This window comes from Sinohyriopsis cumingii, chromosome 7, assembly GCF_028554795.1.
Source record: "Sinohyriopsis cumingii isolate HCF-2022 chromosome 7, ASM2855479v2, whole genome shotgun sequence".
In the NCBI taxonomy this organism is placed as follows: domain Eukaryota; kingdom Metazoa; phylum Mollusca; class Bivalvia; order Unionida; family Unionidae; genus Sinohyriopsis; species Sinohyriopsis cumingii.
In genome coordinates this window covers 91,458,340-91,466,473 of record NC_142967.1, presented here as the reverse complement: position 1 = coordinate 91,466,473, position 8,134 = coordinate 91,458,340, and the positions used below count along the sequence as shown (strand labels likewise).

At 33.4% G+C, this 8,134-nt stretch overlaps 1 long non-coding RNA gene across 2 annotated transcripts; it reads left to right on the top strand.

Annotated features, from left to right (window-relative positions):
• The first annotated feature begins 18 nt into the window (after positions 1-18).
• Positions 19-7,858, top strand: LOC149795701 (uncharacterized). 2 transcript variants are annotated; one of them, XR_016422139.1, is made up of 3 exons: positions 19-104; positions 3,670-3,776; positions 6,946-7,858. It is a non-coding gene; the product is annotated as an uncharacterized LOC149795701 (long non-coding RNA). The 2 variants fall into 2 exon arrangements; XR_016422138.1 differs by lacking the exons at positions 19-104; positions 3,670-3,776 and adding an exon at positions 4,559-4,702.
• Positions 7,859-8,134: the final 276 nt, after the last annotated feature.

Sequence of the window (8,134 nt, the reverse complement as noted above, 5' to 3'; positions counted from 1 at the left end):
CGACCACCTTCGCATTGCAACAAATTCAACTGTATGTCAACGGAACATGAAATGCGTCCATTGGTAGTGTCATATTTTCATTACGCCAGGATAAAGACAACACAGTAAGTATATTAATTACACATAATTTAGTGGATGAGTGTCGATATATGCTGCTAATTGTGTGCAATACTCCTGAAACTTTGACTACTCGTTCCGATGTCAACGACATCGGAACACGCTATACAAGCCCATTACTTGGATAGTAAGACATAGCACTAGGGTCGCCAAGTACAATTCAACGTCTCATGAATATGATTAATAATAATAATAATAATAATAATAATAATGAGGACTTTGCATAGCGCCTAATCTTTAGAAGCTCTAAGCGCTTTACAACATTAGACAACACCTATAAGATAAAAAACATATAATGATATGATTACAAAAACAAACACCATGAAATTAGAAAACATTAAAAAACATACTGAGAATATTTAAGGTAGGAAACATTATTAGGTCTTTAAGTTTGTTATTGCAGTCGAAATAAGTGAGTTTTGAGAGCCCTCTTGAATGTGATCACTGTATCTAAGTTCAGTGGGCAATTCATTCCACGTTGCTGGGCCCTGGTATGCAAAAGAACGCTGTCCATATGACTTTGTTTTCATAGTGGGAATAATGAGTATACGATTGTCAGAAGATGAGCGTAAGTATCTTGCTTGTGTGTACACATGGGTGAGGTCGGATAGGTATGTTGGACTAGAATCCGACAGTGAAACGTAGCACAGAGAACAAATTTTGTGTTTGATTCTGGATCGAATGGATAGCCAGTGTAGGGTACAGAGCAGCGGGGAGGTGTGCTCTAATCGTGATACTCTAAGTATGATCCGAGCAGCTGTGTTTTGAACTTTTTGAAGTTTCTGGAGCAGATATTGAGATGAACCAGACAGAATTGAGTTACAATAGTCCAGTCTTGAAAGTACTAATGAACACACAAGTGTTTTAGTGGCATCAACTGAAAGATATTTGTGAATTGAGCTGATGCGTCTCAGCTCAAGATATGCAGCCTTGCACATGTTCATAACATGTTGGTGCAATGTGAGAGTACTGTCCAGAGTAACACCTAGGTTTCGTAATGATTGCTTGAATTTAATGTTGGTGTTGCTGATATTTATTGTTTGAGATAAAGGATGTGAATGAGAAAGTCTTTGTGTTGTGATCAGAATGGCCTCAGTTTTATCATCATTCATCTGCAGCTTGTTACATGTCATCCATGACCTCTGGTCTAGACAGTTGTGATGCTTATATCAATGATGTCATCATCCACAACATCACCTAGAAAGAACATTTAGCAACAATTCGGAAATTCTTTGACAGACTCACTGATGCATGTTTGACAATTAATTTATCTAAAAGTGAGTTCTGCCATGCTAGTGTAACTTTTCTTGGACATATCATGGGATATGGACAAGTTAAACCTATGGATGCTAATGTCAAGGCTATCTATGAATTTCCTGTGCCTGTAAATAAAAAGCAACTGATACGATTTTAGGGTATGGCCAGATACTATCGAAAATTTTGTTCCAATTTTTCTATAATTGCTGAACCCCTGACAAATTTATTAAGAAAAACAAGTTCCTTGGACTGAAAAATGTCAGGAGGCTTTTGACTAGTTGAAAGCCATACTTAAAAGCACGCCAGTTCTTACAACTCCAAATTTTAGCCAATCATTTAAATTATCTGTTGATGCAAGTGATATTGGTTTTGGAACAGTTTTGATTCAAGCAGATGAAAATGGTATTGATCATCCAGTGTGCTAAGAAATTAAATAAGCACCAAAGAAATTATTCAACAATCAAAAAGGAATGTTTGGCTTTGATATTAGTATTACAACATTTTGAAGTTTACCTTAATTCAGCTCCTTCGTTGGTTTAGTGACCACAAAACCCCCTTACTTTCATTGGCAAGATGAAAAATAAAAATAAAAGACTTGTAAGGTGGAGTTTGTTGTTACAGGAATGTAATCTTGACATCAGGCACATCAAGGGAAAATATAATTTAATAGCAGACGCACTTTCCCATGTATAACAATGTTTTATTTCATGTACACTTTGTGTAATTCATAAGAGTTTTTCTTCAATCTATGGTAAAAAGAAAGCTGTATCATATAAATCTTTGTTTTTCTTTATGGAAAGGGGGGGGGGGGAGTGTTACAAATATTTGATTTAATTTGTATTTGATTTGATTGTTTGTGTGTGTGTGGGGGGGGGTATTTTTATAATTTTTACATGTCAATATAATGCAATTTTGTTTACTAGGAATTTGATATTTAGACTTAGTTCCTGGCCTTGATAGAGGGTCAAGTAAACAACATTTTTCTAGGAGTAAAATGATTGGTTCTTATCAAGGACATACAGGAGCTACGTGATTTTTACAGGTAAACATGGCCACACATCATGCTCTTTTTTGCAATTAGGCATTTCCAAAATTGCAAAATACTTAGTATTAATAGTGATGTTTAGAGAGATAGAGATCTCAGAAAGAGTTTGGGCTCTTAAACACTTGATGTCAAGTTGTTTTCTTCTGTTGTGACCAGTATTGATGTATTGAAGATTTTGAGTTATCAAGTTATATATTAATTTTTTTTCAGAGTACTTGGACTCAAAAAGATTAATTTGTTTCTCCAGAAATATTATCGTATTCATACAGAACTCTTGAACAAGGACATTTCAGCCAAAAATTTTTGGATTTCCAAAACCGGAGGATAAATTATTGTGTTTGTACAAGAAACTGTAGACATCAGCACAGTACAGACTACAGCATATGTCATCGCCTTTCATTTGGATTTTTTTCGTCAGGACTCGAACTTGGAATCATTAGAACATTTCAATATTAGGACTTAAAAAAATTTTATTTGCGGATTATTCTTGTATTATTTTTGGATTTGATTCTATAAAACTTTAAGTTCATATTTTTTCATTTTTGCAGAATTTTTCCAGGGAAATAAATCATTTTTTATATTTTTCAAAGCTTGTTGTTTTCACTCTTTCTTGTGTTACTGTTTATTTGAGCCTAAACACATCGCGTAAGAACTGGCAAAGCCGCTTACTTACAGGACCCTGAGAAAAAATATATATAAAATATATTAGGATGATCTTATCGTAATGTTTTTTAACCAAAGTCTTGTCAGTCAAGATTATTGACTGATCTGCACCTTAACTGTCATGAAGAAACTTCCAGATGAAATGTAATCTATCGCTGTCGAATGTAACAATTGTGGCAGAAATAGGCCCCCCCCCAAATGAGCATCATATTTAATCATCGCAATATGGGGTAATATGAATGTTTTAGCACATGCATAGCTTTAATTTTGACATCACAGCATGCAACATTCAATCCAGATCTTACTTATCACACATTTAGGTTGATATTGTCCAAAAATATACTTTAACATAGATTTTGCCATGTGTACTTCTTGGTGCATGTAAATTTAGGATCCAGTGAAGTGAATAACTTCAATTTAAATATATGTAGAACCAAATTCTAAAATATGACACACATTACCGGAATACTTGGTGTTGAATGCGTATTAGTCCGATAAATCAGCCCCATAAATCTGTGTTGATACTGATGTACGATATTGTGGGTATGATGTCACCTATTCATAGAAATATGGTTGTGCTATTCCAGGTGGATTTACAAGTCACCAAACATATGATTTGCTTTGGAAATATAATCTGCATGTCACCAAAAGAACCCTTCAGCTGACGGTAGCTGCACAGCCATGAGAAATACCGGTAAGTGTATAACATGTACACCGATATGTGCAGCCAAATTTGGATGCAGATAATTGCAGCTTTTAATGAATCGGTGATATCAGCCCCTCACCCGGAAATCAATATCATCATGGGTGAAGGGATGATTTATTGTCCAAAACGCATGCATGCCCAGTATAAATTTTGCTACCAAAAATATGTTTTACAAATGTGATGCTCCTCCACATAAAATATAATGCATACACAACTTCTCAGAAATCACTGCACCATTTCATCATAATTGTGTCCTTATACAGACTATTTTTTTAAAAAGATAGAATTATATAAACAGCTGAATATATTGATTTTTTTTAGAGCATCCAATGTTTTCAGATTCCTTTGCTAACTTCACTTGCATTTTGTGTTAACATTTAAATTAGGTGGGCAAACTCAACTGCAGTGACAACATTAAGTAGAAGAGGAGAATATTTGATTTTTTTGCCTTGTCAGATTTCTGAAAATGTCTACTAGTGGAGACAAGTGTTCCATAACCTTGTAACATATTTTATTGTTCAAAAGTTGTTGCATGGGATTTATTTTAAAAGTAGGTTAGTATATGTATGGGTATCATGTTTTTAACAATACTAGGACTAAGGAGTGCAGTAGAGTTTCGTTGTTTTGAAAGAGACTTTCAGTAAAGAATTCAGCAAAGAATGCATTGTCAGGTAGGATGGGTAAAATCCCTCTCTAAAGAGCTGTGGGGTGCTGAAAACAATTTGTAAATTACCAGTAGTTGGAGATGATACTTTCTAATACATTTAGGAGACATATATATTGCGCCAGATGGTGAAGATGATGGATGGCTTTACAGGCACACATTAAAACATGAACATGCATATCAAGAATTGGATGACAGAATGAAAGTTTTTGCAGTAAATGGATGGGATAATAGTAACAAGACTCTAAAAGTAGGTTTTACTCCTAGAATATCAGTTGGATTTCATTGTTCTTGACAATATTTCTTTTGTAATACTATTATCAGTGTTGTCTCTTTTAATAAATTAGAGGGACCTTCTTATGTGTACCCAGTTGTACTGATAATGAAATCGCTTATGTACAAGGCAAAATGCAAAAGTGTTTTCAATTAAATCTGTGTTAAGTAATCAGTTTATGGAATGTAAAAATTATGGCAACATGTGATAGGTATGGATTTAATGGTGGTTGATTTTGGCAGAAATTTTGGTGTGACTGACATATAGCAGTGACCTTCCATTTTTTAAAAAATATTCAAGATGTATGTTATATATGCTGGTTTATTCTCATATTATGCCATTCAACTTTACCGAAATGCATGGATTTGTTTCAAAGAAGATAAGCAATAATACAGTGGGTTTCATTGTTTTGTCTAACCGCAGAACAATTTGGCCCTTCATTGTGAAACTATCATGCTCAAACAAGTTAGTGTTCTGCCTTCAGTGTAAAAAACAACATGTGCACAGGGTGCAGAACCTTATTACCGACAGTTTGGACAAAGACATGCTAGATAGTGTTAATCATATACTTGAACTGCTGGCATAATAAACCAGAATAGAGCCAGTATATGCTAAAAGAAGGATCTAGAAGGCAAATTCCATTTAACCCAAATGAAAATATAAAAACAAAACTATGGCAGAATCCAAAAAATTATTTCCTGCAGTTGATTGTATCCCTGAAGCCATACCATTAGATTTCCATTGCCCTAAATGCAGTGGTCAACTCCATAATGAGTGCATAACTGAAAGTCATTGAGATGAGTAACTGTTACTTGTATATTTTATGTTACAGCTTGAATATCATGTATAATAAATACTTATACAACTAAGGAAAATACTGCACACAAAATATTACCAGGACACCTCAAAGCTGATGGACATTCTGTTTTGAATTCAATTATTAGCTAAGCAACTCAAGTTACAAAAAAAATACCATCTCTTCTAAGAATAACTGAAGGATCAATAAAATCATTATTTGTGAATCATTTAGCTTTTTCTTCAAAACTACAGGTTTTATTCCTTGTGAATTGGTATTAAATTCACAATCATAACAACAGTGTATTCTCATTTATATAAACGGCTTTCATCTGACAATTGGTTTTATAGAATGACCATTCAGAAACCATTCTTTGAAATATTTGTAAATTGCATTTTTATCAAGCACATATTTGCTGCAGGTTTTTGTCAACAACAACTCAGCACTGGATACCTCAAATCTTATTCTACGTAATTATACCTATGGATTGTGTTTTTTGCATGGAAGGATATAATGATCATAGATGACCTTTCAAAATAGAGTTAAAAGTCAATCTCCTTTCATTGAATCACCATTTGAATTCTTGTGATTAAAAAAAAAAATCATCTTGCAATAAAGATAATGATGGCACCTTTTAGTAATAACAATACCACCCTAATTGAATAGTATTAATATTATTTAAATAGATCCACTTCTGTGAACAAGATCCAGATAGTCCTAATAAAATAGACTCTCCTTAGCATAACGTTTACAATAGAATAAACTCCAGTGTTTCAGTATTATTTTCTTCATGGTACAAATCTCTTGTCAGTAGGCATGTACGAAGAGCTTTGAAAATTAAATCATACAAAAAAACACACATTGAATATGAAATGAAAAGCAGTGTTCTAATTCCATATTCTAATTTGACAATGCTTGTTTGAAAACATGAAAGACATGTAAGATAGATGTTCTAGGGCTGTTCTTTAATAGCACCAGTTAGTTAGAACCAATGTACATAGAAATAATTTGGTTATTTCAACAAAAGCGGGTTGTAGCCTTTATATGTTTGGAAATTCTGAATGCCAAATTATATACCCGGTAGTCATTTACAGAAAGCAAGATGTTGATATTGGGCTAACTGTTGCTTTATTTTATGTGGTCATTTGTTATCAGATGATGTTATTAATGTTAAAAAACAATTGGGCAATAGAGACAGTTAGTGGTGTAACTATATCACCATGGACATCACAGCAAACTTTTATGTATTCGTCCCCCCCCCCCATTACTGTCAATATTTTTTCTTTCTGGGCCCCCCAGGACTACTGGGCCCCACAGCATGACTGTACCTGCTACCACTGTAGTTTTGCAATTAGACAGTTCTTAGAATCTTATATCACACTGACCTTAGCTTCATTCATTTTTTCATTTTTTTTTGTTTCAGGCTATTTTTGATTGTGCTCAATTCCAGATTGTGATGGAAAGCTTTCGTATGATGGGCAAACTGAAAGTGTACTCAATATGGGATGATTCCTTGTACAGTATGATGGGCAAACTAAATGTGTACTCAATATGGGATGATTCCTTGTACAGTATGATGGGCAAACTGAATGTGTACTTAATATGGGACGATTCCTTATACATTATGATGTGTTGAGATATTTCATGTTCCGGTTTCTTTATTCTAGGTACATATTACTGGGTCATAATTATCTATATGTTTGATGTTTGAGGCATTTCTTTCCAGATTATTTGCAAATTAGGTATTTCTGTACTTTGACACTAAGGTGCTGGCATGGTTGTAAGGAATCTATCATATTTTTTATCATTAGACATTATTATATCAGACAAAAATGGATTTTTACTCAAGGACACTGAGCCATATTATTTGTTTACTGCTTATCTTTTCAAGTCATTATATAAAATATGTATTTATGCAGATGCAATCATCTATACAAACATTAAATGGAAATAATTTTATATTTGGATTTTGTCATTTTTATTTACAGTTTTACATTCTGGGCATTATACAATAACCCAGTGGTAATATATTTCCAAGCATGATGAAAATATGTTCACATTTTAAATTGTTGATCCTGATTTATCAATATTTTGTTGTTTAAGATAGTTATTATTAATTAATATTTAATTATTTGTAATAATTTATAATTGCTACGTAAGAATTTGTATGATTTTGTACATGTTTGTTGCACACTTAATTAAGAATGTTGTTTCCTGAATTTGTAAATAATTGTATATTTCAGATGCACCATGTATGCATCTTACAGTGTGTGGGCTTTGCATCAGCAGGATGGTGGAAATGTTGACTTTTGTGGTAAAATGTTTCCATGCACATACTTTAGATTTAGTTGGTTTTCATTTCTTGGTCTTAGATGTTGACTATGAAAGATGGCTTCATATGCATGAATGACGTGTAGGAGAGCACCAAATGTTTTAATATGTGATGGCACCTCACTGGTTTACAGAAAGATTCTTACTGCTGCCAATGATGATTACCTAGATGATAATGGGCCCATTTTATCTGGCAGATGAGTATCACATATTTGAGGAAAACTTAAGTATCATGCTAATTCTTGTTGGTATGTATAATGTTGATCATTTTAAAACAAAAT